This window comes from Buteo buteo, chromosome 10 (assembly GCF_964188355.1).
Source record: "Buteo buteo chromosome 10, bButBut1.hap1.1, whole genome shotgun sequence".
In the NCBI taxonomy this organism is placed as follows: Eukaryota; Metazoa; Chordata; class Aves; order Accipitriformes; family Accipitridae; genus Buteo; species Buteo buteo.
In genome coordinates this window covers 40,413,782-40,432,647 of record NC_134180.1, presented here as the reverse complement: position 1 = coordinate 40,432,647, position 18,866 = coordinate 40,413,782, and the positions used below count along the sequence as shown (strand labels likewise).

The 18,866-nt window shown below is 43.4% G+C and overlaps 1 protein-coding gene across 22 annotated transcripts in view; it reads right to left on the bottom strand.

Moving 5' to 3' along the window:
• The window catches only part of FGGY (FGGY carbohydrate kinase domain containing), a 327,635-nt gene that overhangs the window by 146,142 nt on the left and 162,627 nt on the right, over positions 1-18,866 (bottom strand). The window contains exon 1 of one of the 22 annotated variants that reach the window (XM_075037226.1): positions 7,867-7,919. The exons of 20 other annotated variants lie outside the window; for them this stretch is intronic. The gene's annotated coding sequence lies outside the window, so the exon portion shown is untranslated. Of the gene's footprint in view, positions 1-1,114; positions 1,277-7,866; positions 7,920-18,866 lie in introns of those variants that run through there. One more of the 22 variants, XM_075037225.1, reaches the window with a different exon arrangement.

The following is an 18,866-nucleotide window of genomic DNA, read 5'->3' as shown; positions in this document are numbered from 1 at the left end:
TCACTAGCGAGGAACACGGCCATTACGGGGAGGTCTGGAGCCAAACACAAGTAAACTCCACCAGGTTATTGGGGTGGGCTCCAAGCCAGCCCACAAGCTTTATGAGAACGCAGGAGCAACCGCCATGCAAAGGAGACAGTGCTGCAAAGGTGCGAGAAAACGGAGCTGCAAGAGGAGGAAGGAGGCAGCGATGGAAGCAAGCAGCGAGAGGACACCACTGCCAGCAATACCTGTGCCAGAGCCACAAGACTGGAAACTACCAACTTGAGTAAGGGCAAGAAATACATTTAAGGAAATCTCCCAGGGATCTGGAGGATTAAGCAAGTACGTAAGTGATGTATGTCCCACCTGCCTACGTCAGGTCACCCGAGCGCTGCCATTTAAAGCTCAGGGAAAGGCAGCGGGGAAAATGGTGACTCCCTACGCCGCCGTCTGCAGCAGGAGGCATTGGGAGGAAGGGACGTGCCTACCCCAACCCTGCAAAATCTCAAGTGCCTCCCCAGGCTCTGTGCACCCCCAGTGCTGCCTGGAGCCTGTCAACGCAAAGGGACTGTGAAAAAGGGCAGACCCGTTCTCATTAAATTTAGGCGTTATATATAGGCTGTGCTGTTGAGAACCATCAGTAAAAGCAAACTTCGGGAAGCCAGGCTTGGGAGGCTAGAACGTAAATCCTATAATGCCCCACCAGCGACGTGAAACCCAGGCTCTGAAACCACTTCGGAACAATTTAATTGCGCAGCCAGCGAACGCCCTGGGCAAGCTGCATGCGGCCTCGGGGGGTGCGGCGAGAGGGGTTCCCTGGGGAGAAGGCCGGAGATGGGTGTTACGCACGGCCATCACAGGTTTTTTAATTAAAAACAAACAAAAAAAACAAACAAAAAAACCCCAACGAAACCAACACCACAAACGCGACAGGGTTTCTCAACCGGCAGCACCTCACGAACAGGGAAAGGGCCGAGCCCGGCCGTTAACGGCCGCCGGCGGCGCGCGCGGGGGCTGAGGGAGCGCGCGCTCCCCCCCCCTCAGGGGCGGCGCCCAGCCTCGCCTGGCTGAGGAGAAGCCCGCCCGGCCGCGGCCAGTCGCCACCGGGCCTTGGCTAGCGTCAGTCACTTACTTGTCCAAACTGAAACACTATATTAGCTGCGCAGGGAGCGGGCTAGAAAAACCGCGCTTTTCCTGACAGGGCAATTTCCTGACCGCCGGCCGCTGCCGGGAAGCCCGCCGCGCTTCTTTCCCCCCCCCTCCGCGCCCAGCCTCCCCGGGCCCGGCCGCGCTTGCGCTGCCGTTCCCCGTCGGGGCGGGGAAGGGGAGGCGGGAGCGGCCGAGCCTCCCCCGCTCGCCTTTGAAGGCTGAGCCGGCCGGTGCCGGCATCTGGTTTGCATTTGGGGGCCCGCGTGTGGAGCTCTCGCCCCCAGCGCCGTTAAAGGGATCTGCTGTGTGTTAGGCATAGCTGTCAAGCTGCACTGCCCTGGAAAGCCGAGAGTGCACTGCGCCCTGTCAGGAATTCAACTGATACGAGTATTTTTGCCTCGGAAAGGGAATCGTATTTCTCCTTTATTTAAAAGCGAATAAAACAGAAACAAGGGGGGGGGGGGGGGGGGGGAGCTCTTTTCGTTAAAGGGGTTGTTGCCAAATCGTATTTCTCAGCCACAGCCCTGTTGTCCTACAAGACTGCAGAAATATTGGGGGTTGCAGAAGCATTTCGCATGTAAGCGGTGCAAGAAGCCGCAGCGAGAGCCAAGGGGAGAATCAATACAGGGGAACGAGCAGAAGGGTATGTCTGGACTGAGGACATCCCCCACCTTGACCCATAAATATATACTCGCTTCTTAAATAAATAAAACGGGACTGCAGGCCATGAGTTAGATTTGCTGCACGGGGTTACTCTGTTTGGGAGTTTGACCTGAAAACTGGTAAAATTCCTGATGTCAGGAATAAACCCTCAGTGTATTTAAGGTCTGCTTAAAATGGAGGACAGGGCAGGACAGTAGGATACCCTCAAATGCATCCCTTGAAAACAGAGAGACCGGCCAGCAGCGGCTGCGTGCTATGGCGGTGGGTAGGACCAGACCCCACCACCTCCCTCCACAACCCACGTAGGGAGGAGCGGATGGAAACCCTCACATTCCCATGATGTCCAAACACTTCTGAAGAGGCCCCAGGGAGCCACCGGGGATTTTTCCCGTTATCCCCCAAATATTCTACAGCAGGAAATCGTGTAGCAAAAAGCTCTCTTGCAACATTTCCAGAGTTTTCCCACTTTGGCCCAGGCAGAAATACTGCAGGAACAACCTTGCTCAGGGAAAGATGAGTGTTGTCTCGTGGTTAGAGCACAGGGTTCGTGGTCAGGAGCTGTGGGTTCTCATTCCAGCTTTGCCACTGAATCATTTTGAGAGCTTCGCTAGTCACTTTGTATTAGAACCAGTTAGTAATTTTCCGTTGGAATGATTTTCTGATGGAAAACACTACTTCTACAAAACTGAAATCTTCTGGGTGAAAATTGACTTTCCGTTGGGAATACCTTGTGTCTAGGCGGGGTAGGAAAGGACATTAGACCCACACTGAAGTATTTGGAGTTTTCTTGCATTGGTCCAAATGTTTTTCTTTGAACAGATAGATACCACCCTCCTGACTGTAATTCCAAGTCAGCTCATTGCACGGTGGGAGCGTGTACTCTCATGCTCTGCTTTGCTCCCCAGGAGGTCTGCACCTCCTGTAGTGGGATGCAAATTTCTCTCTTCTGAGACGTGTACGTCCCGATCTGAGTCAGACCGGCCCAGGCACGCGGGTACCTGGCCCATGGGAACAAATCGTAGTGTAAGGCTACCACTCTGACCAAGGAAGTGCACCATGGAGAGTATTAAGTTGAGAGACACAAACAAGCTGTTTCACGTTAGTTCAGTGACCCAAAACAAAGTACTGTGACTGTGGATATACCAAAATGTTTTGTTCAACTGAAAAGCAGTAAAATGAAGCCCAAAGACACGGACCTGAGTGTGCTTCTACTCTAACTGACAATCAAATCCTATAAATCCTTCCGTACACATGCTGAGCTCCCGTTTATAGCTCTTGCTCTTCACCCTCCCAACTATCTCCCTTCTTCGCTGTTTTGTTCCAGAATCCTATTCCTCTGTTCATTAAAAACATTCTGTCCTCTGTATATTCATAGATGGCTGTATTTCTTTTAATACAAATAATGCTTGTTCTGCTCCCACAGTGTATATGTAGACACCATTTACATCCCTTCTTAACTTTTGTTTTGCCAAGTTAAACATTAACCATCTACATTTTCTTTCATAACAGCAAGTTTCAGATTATCTAATAAGCTTTCTCTGCACTTGGTTCAGTCAGAATTCATCTTTTCTGAACATGAGTGATCACAGCCCAACATTCAAATTGATGTCTTGCTAGTGAGTTGACAGTGGCAATAATAATTCACTATGCACCCTTTTAGTTACAGACAGGGATCAATTTTGCCTTTTCTACACATATATCACATTAGTATCTCGATTTATCCAGGTCTTTTTGCTCCAATAAATAGCAGGGGGGAAAAAAATGTCTAAGTACAGACAAATGTATTAACTTTTCCTTAACGCATTTTTCCATTTCATTACACTTCTCTAGCACTCACATGGTTTCTTTCCAAGGGGCTGACAAATGAAGATATTTTCAAGAACAGTTACAAGATCTCCAGCCTCCAAAACCAAAGTCCTGAAAATGCTTTTATTTTAAACAAAAGATCAGAGTGTAGATTATCACATATTCCCAAGACCACATGAGGCTTAATTCATTACTCCTTTGAAATATTCTGAAAGCTGAGGGTTAAGAGGTGTTATATTAGTGCAGAATAATGGTGATTAATTTGTGCTTTATACCAAATGCAAGAAAAGTAGATGCGTGCAGTGAATCCTGTGTAATTTCAAAATCTTTCTATAAACTTGAAAATATCTTGTAGATATATGTACCTTAAATGGAACACAAGACCACTTTTTTCTGTTTAGAGTGTGGCTGTTGTAGTTCTGCTTCAGATATTACTGCTTCAAATAACCTCCCTCTTTTTCCAAGATTCTGGACAGATTCACTTAAAATATAGCCTTTTGCCTTTTCATTACAGAGTAACTAATGAAAATTCCATTTTAAATGTGCTTTCTGTGAGACAGGAACATTCTTTTTTTCATTATTAACAAAAGCCCGTATTTCAAGCTGTAGGGGTACAGCTTCAGGTAGCGTAAATCAGCATTGCTCTGAGATGGCCTGCAGTCCTCTCAACCAGCACTGGAGAACAATTTAGTGGTTTTAGATGACAGTTGGCATCTTTGAAATATTCTCTTTTGCAGAACTAGACTAGATGTGACACTTGCTGGAGAAGAAATCTTGCATAAATCTGTCTAAAAAGACTCACTTAATCATATTACTTCACTAACAGTGGTAACCTTTGGAGGCCAAAGTCCAGACAGGTTGAGAAATGGAACATGAGTACATAAAGGTGACAATTCCATTAACTGCAATCAAAGAGAGAGGTGAATGGTGAGATAAAGACAAATGACTTATTCTATAAAGAAAAGAAAATATGTGTGTGAAGGGGAAAGAGACAGAATGAACATTTTCCAGCCTTGTCAAGGAAATAAAGATCCAGTCCCGCTCCACTGAGATCAACACAAAAACGTCTCTTGGCCTCCCTGGATGCAACTCTGGCCCAGCATCCCAGCCTCCTGTTGAACGTTAGTGCAAACCGTCATTTCAGGAGCGCACAGGTACACAAGTGAGACGCCCCAGTAGAAAACTACAGGCAGAATGACTTGCTGAATTGCCCACCATCGCCATGCTGGAAATGCAAATGCTGGCATTTTGCAAAAATAAGTGAGCGCAAAAATTGTTGGCATTTCTGAATCCGGTGATTCAGGATTCTCAAATATACCAGACAAGATCTTTCAGTCTAGCGGGGTGCACTTCAACCCCAGAGGCTGAACCGAAATGGCTTTGGGGCTTTCTTTTGGGCCCCAAATCAGAAAGCGTGGGTACATATTGATAACTGAAACTACCACCACAGGAGAAAAAAAAAAGTTCTTACGTAGGTTCAGTGCCAAACTTCAGCACAGATAAAAGAGAGACTCTCAGGGCATATTCTCATCCAGTAGACTTCAGTGAGGCCAAGGACAGCATAAGTAGCATCGCTAGGACAACTTCACATTACCTAAGTTTTTTCAGAGGAGGTGGAAGCTTAGAGAGTAGCCATGCTGGCTACTGAGCTGCTTTGCAACAGTAGAAATAAAGCCACAAAGGTATCTAACCTATTCTCTCTCAAAACTTTCTGAATTTAAGATAAAGAGGAAATGAATAATATAAAATCTATCTATATATACAATCTCCTCCTCTTTTGCAATTTTACCACTTATGTGCGGCGTTTTCAAGAATTTCTATGCAGAAACCTTCATCTAAAACTAATCCATCTACCAAACCAAAACATGCAGATAAGCAAATTGTTTTACTTACAGAAGCAGAAATGGATCTCTGAGCATTCAAAAATTCTGCTTGCCTAGGTATTGATGAGCATAACAACTGAAGGGAAGAAAAGATGTATAAAGGGTTGTGTAACACGTGCTTGCTTAGGCAGTTAATACAAGCACCTGAGGATGGTTTTCAGTCTCATTTTTAAGCAGCAGTATAACACTGGTATAGGAAATAGAAGCTGGGGAATACTCTGGATGAAATGCTTACTGAGTCATTAGACTAGGACTATTCATTCAAACAGGGAAATAGGGAAGTAAAAACCAACTGAATACTATGCAACGACAAGAAGGGATTTTTGACTGTACAGTAGGAAAAAAAGGAAATTTCCTTTGGGGAACTTTTTCTGTTTTTAACAGAGATATTAAGTTACTCTTAGATACTAGAGCAGCCAAAAAGGGAAATCCCTGTTTTACACGGCTCTAAATATAGCTAGAAAAATAATTCAGATTTTATCCTTTTGTGGCCCATTTCCTTACATTTTGGGTAGCTCACCTTTTAATACAAAAGTCAGAACCTGGTACAAACAAGCATCCAATATTTCAAGCTCCACCAAAATTCCAGTGTCTTGCCCAGGGCCTGTTCCTGCCTGCCTTCTTGGCTGGGTACCAATATCCTTTATTCTCAGGGGAGTGAGCCTTCCAAAAAACCACTTGGCACTTGGGTCAGGGCTGCTCTGTTTTCCTAACGTTCACGGCAGGCAGGATGTTTTCTGACTCTGGTACCCAACAGTTGAGCATTCCAGACAGCACGGGGATTTTTCTTTCAAAACCGCACTGCCCATGCCATAAGAATAAGTGAAGTTCTGTGACACCATGTGATCCTTGTGGGAAAATAGGATGACTTTGTTGCCAAACAGCAATACACAAAGGAAGAACGTGCACAACTCTTCTCACCTTTACAAACTCCTTCTGTGGTGTGAATACTGAAAAAATTGTGGCTTAAAGTCATGTTTTCATCAACCCGTTTCCCTCTGGGAAGACTGCTGGATCACCACAGCTTAGGTTAAGGAGAAGACCCCCTCCCCACCCAAATGCTTGGCCAGAAAAGAAGCCCACTGCTGCAGTGTAGCAGAGGGGATACTCAATAATCTTTGCACACATTGTTGGTGTACCCATCGTGTTGCCGGCAGGTGAAAATGTTCTGTTTGCTCCCCAGAACAGGATCAGTCTGTGAGCACACAGCACAGATACCCCTGCAACTTTCGCATATCCCTTTACACTCCTTAAATATTAGAAATATGACTTTAATATTTACATTTTAGTAATTCCTGAGATCACTGATGTCAGTGCCACCTACAGCTGTGCAGCCTTTGCCTTCTGGAACAGAAACTACATAGGTGAGGGCAGGTAGGTTACAACTCACAGACCGGACTGGACTCCTCGCTGACCAGGAGCAGACATACTGCCCCACTCTGTCTGGGAGGCAGATTTGCCAGAGACATCTTCCATCATAGCTCTATGCCAAAATCCAGACGTGCAAAATCGTGAAAACACAATCTGTTGAGCTGGAAATGAATTTCACAAGCCAAGCTGTGAAAATCTGTCAAGCTCCTCAGATTTCTCAATACCTTACATATCGTGAAAAATAGCTAACAGAGGTTAAATATTTTTCTGCAACATCCCTTCAAGACTTTTTCCATAGAGTATGACCAGCTTACATGAACCAGTTTGTTACAGTGGTGATATATCATACAGTGATGCCAAAATCCAGTCAGCGTGGAGAAGGGTTGAAGAAAGCTCAAGCACACTTAAAGCAGCATGTCCTGTTGCCATGCCGGGGACTTTCTACAACAGACAGATCCTATTTTGCCCTTTGAATTCAGACACTAGTGAACACAGTCACGGGAGGCAAAGTACCGTCAGCATCTGTTAATTCGTAAAAAAATATAATTGTCTGTTCTCCAAGGGTAAGATTGTTAACTGGAATCTGGACTTCCCATTTTATAAACAACATGCAGCCTTTCTCTTAAAACTCATTGCAAAATGTATAAATGATGTTCTAAAGCCAGCACTGTAATATTTTAAAATCTTAAATTCAACAGGGGCTTATTCAAGTACGTAAAAAGAAGTTTATAGGATCATTTAGCCACCTGCAAATCATACAAAAATAAACGCAACAGCACTAGAAAGTGGAATAAAATCACCATATATGTAGCTAGTTCCTATAGCAGTTAGATTTTCATGCTCTGTATACAACCCAAAACAAATTGTCTGCTTATAATTAAAATATGATACTGTTTCCAAAAGTCTTGCCTCTAGGGAGGTAATTTTATACCATGGGGCAGATTCAGCCCTGGTGTAGTATTTCTGATTTTCATGGAATTACACCGTTAAAGAATTTCACCCAACATCTTACCCACACTGATGCAATTCAACTTTTAAGGGACAGTTATGGGGTTTCCTCCTAACTCAGGCCAAGTTTCTGGAACAAGGAAAGTCTGTAAAAGAAACCGTTGGAGGGATGTTTTAGTCTGGCATTTAGGAATATTCACATATTAGAAAACGTCACAGGATTTATTTTGTACGTCTTACACATTAGAATGTCTTGCTTTTTTTTCTTTCCTTACAGATACATTGCCAGTAGGAGGTCACAGCAAAACAGGATAAAACCCAAAGAAATGTAATGAAACAATTATGGACAGCTGTGAGTAGAAAGACATTTGTGGATCCGGTTAATTCTGGTTCATCTTCGTTATTTAAATCTATTTTACAAACTTAATGTGTTGCCTGAGCTTGTAATATATGATTAACAGAATGCCTGTACCACTCAGGACTCTGGAGAAAAATGTAAGATATTAATTCTCCAACATTTTAGGTAACTTTAAATATTTTGGGCATGATTGATCTCACATAGTGCTTTGGATTTATGCTTTGCATGACAGATGGAAATCAGAATATACACACTGATGCTCTCACTGATGTTGAAAACTTCTGTGCAGAATCAGAGAAAACGAGCTATAACACTTCCCTCCTCCCAGAACTAACCTGGTCTTTCCTAAAATCATGCAGCATCATAGGTCATGGCCGAGAAAACAGGAGTCTCCCCAGCTCTTCCTGCCAGTGCTGCACATACCCGGCACCGTGTGGGTGGGTGGGTGTGTACAAACAGTGGAAATGTGATGCTGTCAGAGGTCTGGGGGAGATTATTCCATTCCCTCTGCAGTTGTTTGAGCTGCCCAAACAGCATAAAGCAGATGCCTAGGCTCTTAAAGCTTCCTGGGAAAATCAACACTGTTTCAAAACCATATCAGAACCAAAACTATGGAAAGATTAATCAAGGGGTCAAGAGGGAAGGATGCAATAGCTTTTGACAGCAGTGAACTGGTAAATGATGTACCCAATGTTGAGCTCTCTTACAAGTCACAATTTTCAGTGCATCACTTCGAAAACTCCTTTAGACTATTGACACAATATTAGAAAGAACATGGAAAAAGACAGAACAATCAAAGGTACATTTTAAATTTCCTACTTGCTTTTTTACACTAATCTGACAATCATAAAGCCTTAGTGTAAATCAAATGGATCAAATGCTATCAGTAAATTAAAACATATATAGAAATATGTGTACAAAAGTTAAAAAACCTTTTGGCACAGAAGACAGCTGCAGTTCAGAGTTTCTTCCACTGTTAAGCACAAGCAGCAGAATGAAACTGCTTTAAGCATTCTTTAAAATCACATTCTGGTTGCTAACCTTTGGATTTTGGAGTTTGTCTTTCTGAAGCAATGATAAAAGCATCACAGCTTTAATGAACTTTTTAAATCATTGACCAGTCTGAAAAACTGAAAGTGAAATAAAAAGCAAGACACAACAAAAATAAAAAATACTGTACATTTTTGCCCTGTCAGCCACAGCTAGGAAATGTTGTTATAAAGCAAGATAAAAAATTGAGGAAGGAAATGAACGGTAACTGCACTCTTATTTTAGGCTATTTTATGTCTGATTGTTTCAAAAGTAGGAGTATGAGACTGGGTACATAACTCCACCCTCTCCAAGAATTGACCGAATCGTTGTTTCTGTGTGCGATCCAAACATGCGAAGAGTTTCCTTACCTACAACATGTTGTAATCACGGAAATATCATGAGATCTTCTAATTGACACCTCGTCCCCATCATCACAACACACACTGAAAAGTCATCATCTTGGGAGATACAGGACTGGACAATTGGGAGGGCAGATAATTATCCCATGGGCTGCAAAAATTTGCCTCAATGGAATCTTGGCCACCGAGGGTCAGCAGCTAAGAAGCAAGCCCGCGCGCGGGGTGCAACTCCACTACGATGGGCACCCTACCTATGGGAGCTCCGTGTGGTTGCTCAGCGCACAGGGGCCTGTACAGACCCCGCTAAGCTGGTGACAGGGTTTGGGGAGGGAGGCCAGTGGGTTCCAACACCTCTGTACGTACTCTCTTTCGCTGCCTTCAAAGGGAGTGATGCTTTAGCTCTGTCCTCTCATTGATTTGTATATTCTACTGCTGTAAGTCAAATTTCCCCCCAAAAAAATCTTAAGGTAAGCTCTAAGAATTGAGAGGAAGGAGAGGAAGCTTTTACTGAACGAAGCAAGTTTTCCAGAGTAAAACCTCATCCTTTTCAACCACCTATTACAGTCAATCTGATTGGCTAGTGCCATGCTTCAAATTTACTCAGGTTTTTTCCCTTACTTTATTGCTTTTAAATTAACTGGTAGCTCAAAGTTTCATCTAAAGGTATTTTGTATGCTTTTTCTATCTTAAAAAAATGCCCATCCGAGAATTATTTACCCAGCACCTACCTTTAGGAAGTCACCTTGATATGGGAGGAAAAATATCTGTTAGAATTGCTTTATTTTAATATGTTAGTGAAGGGAAAGAAATCCCAGATAGAGCTGTGGATGTGACTGTTTATCATAATTTGAGAAAATATATGTTCTAGGTTAGCTCAGTGGTACTCGTGTCACTGAGTTTCTAATGTTGTTGAAAACTGACACCAATAGCATGATCTGAATAACTTAAAATTTTGACCCAAGAGTAATGTCCCTCTTTGAAAGAAAGACCTCTAGAATTAAGACTTCAGCTGCTCCATCTTGAGCTAGAGAACTATTTTTCCAAGCTGCTGCCTGTATTGGATTTCAAACCAAAACCGAATGAATGCAAATGAGGAAGCAGTTTAAATACCTGGAGGCTTTGGGGGTTTGGAACATCAAACCCTTCGGAGTACAAAATATTTGCAATTTGGTATTGCACGCATTTCCCTTCCCACTGGAAGGTTAATTTATCATGGAGACGTACATGGCTCTCAGACCATATCACGGGCTGGTCATGTTCTTGCTACATTAACTTAATCTCAACCAGAAGAAAATTAGTGTCACCTGTGGTGGGCGTTGTCTTTGTCAGATTGTTCTCTTGTAAAAGGGAACCAAGCCAGAGGCTGAGAGCAAGGCTGAGGATCTCAGTGGTATTTTTGGCCCTATAATCACGACCTTTTCAAGGTAATCCATGTTTTAGCAGCAGCCCCTGATGTTACCTTCATTTGTAACCTGTTGCCATATTTATTCCATAGAATTTTGCACAGAGCCTACAACCGTGGAGCCTTACTGACTGCAACTCCTCCCAGCTCAGCTTCCATCAATACATCCCAGCCATTCGCAGCTTGTTTAGCATGCGAAAGCCCACACTGGTACTCTGGGTTGAGTAAGGATGTTCTTATTACACCCACTCAATGTCCTTAATATTGGGTAACAGGAATCCAGGGGATGAAACAAGCTGTTACTTTTGGTTTCTATGGTCCTGAATCTGTAAGCTCTAGTTCTAGGGGGGGGTATCTGCTCTTTGACAACACTTCCTATATTGTGTTTCAGCCAGGAAGATGGATGTACCTTAGTTAAAATGAGTCATTCACTGAACCTAGGCCAAACTTTGAAGCAAATCTGGGCCAGTTACTGCCTCAGGAGGAAACCTGGTTTTTGCATGAATTAGATGTGAAAATAAGCAGAGCCTGACTGACATCTCTGAATTCCAACTGTAAGGGTAAAACCCAGCGGGCATGAGCCTCAGGCATGACAAAAATGAGGAGGGGAAAATGAGGCTTCCTGTCTCCCCTCCAAGAGCCAGAGAGACACATTATTCAGAACTTAGGGTAAATTGTTAATTATTTATACACTAATTAAGTAATGTTTATAGAATGTCTTACATATGTAAATTGCTGTAAATATGGTTACATTTTTCCTGCAGTCTCCAATTAAATGAACTTTCATTTTAGAGCAAAACAATTCCATACCAACTTGTTACTCCAGTTCTTTAGCCGGGCAGCTTTTTAGCTAATGGTCTCGGCTCAAACTGCACTATTGTATTCCTCTACAGAAATTTCTGTGCTGGTTGGTAGTTGTTTTAATTCTATCACAGATCACATTCTGTTTAATGATAATTTGATTTTGCATTGCAAGACCCAGATGTACATTAGGAGGTCACAACCTTTCCATTTATCTCTTAAAGTAACTATTTTTTCCCCAAGTTCCATCAGGTTAAAACAGTTAGCAATTTTTCTCCTTGAAGTGTCCCTTCAGCTTGGCCAAGATATATAATAGATCAGTGTAGCTACAAATGCATTACAACATTAGTCATCAATTAGTTTTAAACCATCACTGTAATATATCATTTATCTAGCTTGCTGTAGCACTATTGTGAACATTTAATTTTTTAAAGGCATCTTGATTTTTTAACCTGACGGCCGCATCCCCCTTTTGTCTCCTATATAGACATCTCCTTAAGGAACAATAAAAATTAGATTTGTTTGACCTGCACTCAGGGTTCGTTTAAGCGAGATGGATTTTAATTGCTCTGCCTAGTCTACCAGACAGCTTTTATGTAATATTCCAGACATTTACGCACTGTCTTTTCCCTTGCTGTAAGCAGGTGTGTGTGCCCACAAATGCCTGTAAAGCAGCTCTTACAATTCATTTCACATCTCTGACAACCCTCTGGGAAATTGCTTACTTTGAGATATCATTGGCAGCAAATTAAGGGCTTCAGTCATTGCCACTTCTTTCCTCCTAATACCATTTTCTTTTGTCTTTAAAATTCAACTTGTTGTGTGGCTAATTCTAAAAGGACTTTGCTGAGGACTGTGTTCCTTGTGCTTGCGTTGTCATCATACAACACAGATGACTCACCTCTGCATCTCCTGATAGTGAGAACGCATGCAGAGCCTTACCTGTCTCTCCCCAAATCCACATTGTCCTTCTACCATTTGCAATACATTTGACTTACTTAGATTTATGATTTGAAACAGTTTGGAGTATAAGTCAACTAAGACTGAGGGAAGCATGTCTATGCCACTGACATTCAGTATCTTGAAGTATCTCTAGCTTCAATTAGTAAGTCACGCGAGCAAGTTATCACAGCATTGACTCAGAGCCCAAAGCACCCTGACTTCTCTGCCAGCTTGGAGTAGAGGCAGAATGAGCTCACATTTGCCCACGATGAACCTTATTTGCTCCAGCTGCTCCAGCAGGGAGAGGAGAACCTCATGCGGAGAGTTCTTTCCCTGCTGACTCTCCTCTTCCACGCGTGATACGATCTGAAGCTGAGGTCCTCTATTTTTCCTGTTCTTCCCATTCCTAAAAAGGAAGATTTGGCTGTCCTGTGAGTTACCAAATCAGCACAAAAAAATGGGCCTCCTAAGCAGTTATTTGTGCCTACAGCTGGTTCTGGTCTACTCTCTGTTGGACACACACATGTACTTAATTCCCATTTGTGCTGGATGCCTATTAAAAGAACAAATCTGCAAGTGAGGAGGGTCTCTTCTACCATGTCAATGGAAGTGAAATACGTAAATCTCCTGCACGCTGAGGGCAAATGTATGCTTAAAATGCTTGGGAGAACAGCTGTGAAAAAGAATAAGTGGTTTGTATTATGCTGCAAAGTGTCACTGATCCAACATGCTAAGCTGATCCTCATGTAGTACGTTGTGCTTGCTCCATGCTTGCATTATACTGCCTACTGCTTCCATGTGTGGGTAATTCAAAATGCACAGCATTTCAGACAGCATAGAAAAAGGGACAAACCTGGCTTCTTCCACCGCAGTATAACCAGCGTGGTTCACAGCAGCAAGGGACAACTGGATTGGAAAGAACAATCCCAGTTAGGGACCCCGTGCAGTGAGAGGAGGTGGAGATCATGGTGAGCCACGGAGAGAGCTGTGGAGGAGCAGGGGGAACTGCCTGTCTTTCCCAGCCTGGGAAGCCATAAGAGGGATTGGAATCATCTTCCTCGGTGCCACTGTTTTTCTCCCGTTTTATCTGCCAGTGGTGAATCCCAGTCACTTGGGAGACATCCTGGAGTGAGATTGGTATATGATGATAGGTGAATGACAAAACATTTAAATAATATTAAGGGTTCTGTAGGAGACTGTGGAAGGAAGTCCCATTTCCTTTCCTTAAAACTGAGCACAACTGCACACTTGACCAAAGCCCACAGTACATCTTCAAAGTGCAAAATACAACTGCACAGCTCGAGACATTCGTCTTCCACCTGCCCAGTCTGAGCCAGCACTTGAACCCCATGATAAACTGCACATATGGATTCCCTCTGGACAAGAGAGAGAAGCAGCAGAACATGTTGGATGTTAATTATAGCACCGGTGGAAGAAATTCAGATGCCACACTGAGAGAAGCCTTAGAAGACTTCTACATGATATAGAAACTATGAATACAGCAGTGACATCAGGAAAGAGATGGGAGGTCCAATGCACGCACTTTGCATATAGACAAATAAATCTTAATTTCATATTCTCTTTTTTTTCCTAGGGCTTGTATATCCATCAATAACACACACCAATATTTTTTACTTCCCTGAGAGAAGCACTGAAAATCAGTACCCATTTATTTAGTACCAAACAAAATAAGAAATAAGAGTAGGCTTCAACACTAGAATACACATTTCTAAACCTCCGAGGACCAGATGCAGCAGAGCTGGAACACTCAACCACTGTAATGTGCACCGAGGAGTCACATTTGTTCAAGAAAAGTCACATTACTTATATTAATTGGATGTGTCCAGCTCATCCTGAGTCCACTTAAGCCTTGGCAAACCTCTAGCTCCAAGGCATAACAAACGTATTAATACAGATATTCCTTTATATTATCCCATTTACATAACGACTCCCACCTTTGCAACCTAATACTTATTCTTTGGAACACAGAGAACTATTGACTCATATCTGGACTGGGATGCCAAAACCTCCTAAATTTAGAGATGTTTGGAACAAGAGAGTTTGGTTCAGGCCCATCCACAACAGCAAATTAAACACAAGTCATCATCTGTGCGAGCGACATTTTCAGCATGTCCAGAGCCTGGCGTGAGCTGACATTCTTTCTCCCAGTAAGATTTACAGAATTTGCGCATTGAAAAGTATTGAGGTAAACCATGGTCTGAGGGCCAAGTGCATAAATTAGGCCTGTCCCCTCCCTTCAGTAAATTACATATATACACGCTGTAGGTTGGCTAACTATGCTTTTGGCAGCCTGAACAAGTCTGTGTGAGTGCATGTTAACAGAAGGGGAGTTTGTGTCATACTCATGCATTTACATTTTCTTTTCTAAGACTTTGGTGCAAGGAATATGTTGTACATCTTTTTTTTCCCTCCATTCACATCAGATACTAGATTAAACAGACAGAAAAAAATGTAATATTAAAAGTGTTGGCACATATTGCACTTTCTCAGCAGAAATTGTGTCACTTGTACATTGGTTTGGTTTAAACCATGTAGGTCAATTTAAGGTCAGCAAGAAGTGCTGCATTAGCATCCTCAGAGACTGAGGTCCTCTCCTCATTCACAGAACAAGTCCAGATCAAGAAATGTCAATTAAAGCTTCATGCACAATGCTTCTTCCTTAGAAGACAGTTATATTTCCTCAGGCCAACGAAGTGCTCACCTGTTCTTTGAGCCCTCTGTTTATGTGGCAAAACAGAATGACCAGTTGGCGTGATGACAACGGGACTGACACTATCAAACTGCTTCTTTAAACACTGTCAAGATTTTTATGAGCTGCATATTTGCAGTAGTCCATGTACCTGCGATAACTGAATCACTGTCTTCCATGTGTCATAACGATGCCATTTCTGGGCTGTTCCATCTTCCTCCCACAGATCTACCATATTTTAGGTAAAATGCATGGCCTAAAAACCCAAATACGTGTTGCAGCTCTGACTGGCTCTTGGTGACTTCTAAAAAAGTAATACAGTGAATGCCACTAGGAAACGCACACATCGCCCCAAAGGGATGCAGTTTGCACTCTAGGCTTCAGCCTTTCAAACTGGACTATCTGTGCAAAGCTTTTGTCTATGACCTGAAGAACCAGTAGAATTATTTTTAATTGAAGACGGAGAGCCTCACATAATCAGATGACATGAGAACTAGGGCTTTCTGAAAAATGGAAAAGAAGGAATGATTTTGGATTAAATCACAAAAGAACTAAATATTGTGCCTACGTCGTCTTCTGAATTTCCGGCAAATTCATCCCCTTGCCAGGCATCTCTCTCAGCCCAAGCCCTCCTCTAGCAAAATTCCTTGGTATCCCATCTTCCAGGCTGCCTGGTATCTCTGCTCCACCTCAACTTCTTTCCAGAAGGTCTTTCCACAGATCCATGGCATTCCAGCACTGGCATTCCTCAGTGTCCCTTTGATCAACTGGAGGATGTGCTACTTTGCACAGCATGTTCAGGCTCTTCCTATGATGTCTTCGGCCCCTCCCAACATCTCCTGAGCAGGGTGAGGGAGATGAACAGCAGAAGCAGTTGCAGGAGGGTCTGGACAGAGGGTCAGAGCTCAGTTTTTTCCATTAAATCCCCTGTGTTGACCTCTTAGCAAGCAGAACTGTTGTTCCAGAAATGAGATCCAGAAACTATTTCATTCCAGAAGTGAAAGTTGCGGGAAAGGTTTCCCTCTTTCCAGTTCTTTCTAAAATTATATTCAGGAAAACAAATTGACAGTTAGGGGCTGACCTTGGTAGTTGGCAGAGTCTGACGAAGGGCAGCAGGGAGGAAATCCTGCGTGTCTGTCTGCCAGAGCATTCTGTCCTCTCTTTTTGGCATTGCATGTTCAGCCCTGGTTTGGAAGTGGCCACTGGATGGGAGGTGAATTTACCTGAAGAGGGAAAGAAAGCGATGACAAATAAAGCGGACTGCCAGCTCCCTGTTAGCACGTGACAGAGGAGATGGTGCACCACTTGGTGAACCCTCTCTCCGTACCTCTGGAGCACCCAGCCCTGCTACTCTGCTGTGCCGGTCCTCCAAGCAGCAGAAGCCAGCCTGCAGGCTGCGGGGGCAAAGCTGACAGTGCCTTAGTGTTGAGTCTGCTGCTTCGGTGTTGATGGCAGCCCAGTCCTGGAGCAGCAGCACTGCTTACAGCAGCTCCCTCCTTGGCTTTCCCCTCCTGTTTCCTTCTGTGCCTCATCTACAGAAAGAGATCTGCTGCTTCACAGTCCCTTCTCTCCTTTGCAATTAGGACTATGCTTCATAAACGGCCCCCAAAACACAAGCCTGAATGCAATTCCCAGACGCATGGCTCTGGAGGCTCTTTCCAATGCGCACCACATTTTAAAAGAAGTGCTTTCTCTTATGCCACTCCCTCGTATTCCCAGTAACAGAACAGCCTGGTAGCAACTACAGCAAACTCACGGTGGGAAATATAACAGTAGAGAAATATTCAGTGTTCACAGCAATCTCCTTTCCTATGATTTAGCAGAAATGTAGCTGGCATGGCCTGAATATAAAAAAAACGGTCTTTTGAGCATACTGCAGAAACTGCTACTACAAAGTTATGAAGTTCCAGAACTTCTGTTTCTGTAAATAAAATTTTTCCAGGGGAGAACATACAGAGGAGACAGTCATGTGCTCTAGCCTGAAAAGGAATTGAGAAATTCAGGGTCTAGTCCCAGTTCCACTCGCAGGCAGGTACCTTGGTTCACTCAGCTTCTGCTTTCCATCGTAAGACCAAAACAATGCTAATAAAATTCACAATGAAAGCAATTGAAAAATATTTGCCTAATTATTTAGCATGTGTTTGCACGCTTTGCATGTTAAACAAGGGATTGTTCCTCAACTCACAATCTCAACTCACAAAGGACAGATAGGGAAGTAGAAAGTGGGTAGGAGAACAGGAACAAAACCTAATACATGTAGAAGGAAATTCAGTTCTGTAGAAAAACAAGCTGAAATGCATATTTAAGAGAGGCTAAAGACGCAAAGACTCAGAGCCTGGTGGAAAAAGTCAGGGAGTTCACACCAGGAATATAGGCTATGACGCAGAAGGAAGTATGGAAATAATTGTGGAAGAAGCTGATAAATGGGTGGACTGGGCTGGAAATACTGGTAGAGCTGAAGGCAGTATCGTGACAGGTGTACAAACGATGACGATGATGAATACATTTTCAGTTTGGACACTGATGAAGCATGAGTGCTGCTGACTAAGGGTGAAACAGCCCAGACAGTGACTGTTAGATTCTGCTGCTCCAGGGCAAGATGCATTGGACTGCATCTAAACCAAGGCAGGACTGCCTCGGAAATAACGCAACCTCTGTGAGTGTTATCTGCGGATCTCAGCCGCTTCCAAAGCGGTGCTCAGAGCCAAGCACCCGCCTGGGGAAGGTATTGCTCCACAACTCTTTGATACGCCACATTTACCAGCAGGTTCAACCAGTAATTCATTGAAACAGGCATTCAAGTCAATAGGACAAACCCATGTGGGAATAACTGTGAGTCACGTCGTTGCAGGAGTGGCACTCCTGCCCTGAGCCGAGCCCATCCCAGCGCTGTTCCCTTGGCATCCAGTGAGGGTCTGCCACAGATCAAGTTCTCCATCTGAAATACCAAGCCCTGCCTCATCTGGGACAAATTTACTGCTTTGATCTTTAGACCCCACTTTGCGTGGACATGCCAGATGAGGTTTCCTAAACACTCAGACATCCGTGGAGACAGAAGTATCAACAAGATTTAATGCAGAGATATGTCACCTTGGCAAATTTAACTTACTATGTCCCCTTTGTGCTTTGGCAACTTTCAGCTGAGGCTGGTTGTATGATTTGTTGAACTAAACTTGGGAAAGCCTGATTCGAGAACAAAAAAATGGAGCCGAAGAGGAGCTGGGGTTTTCATACTAAATGAAGTAAAATGATAATCACCTATCAAGAGAAAAATATGTGATAGATGCCTCTGGCAGTAAAATTCTTAAGAGCATCACGAGCTACAGGTTACAAGACAAAAGACAAAGACATAAAGAAGAACAGATTAATCCAACCATGGGAGAACAGCAAGAAAAGCAGCTGGTTCAGATATTCATATTGACAAAACTCTGGCTGGCTACCAAATATACTCTTCCCACCC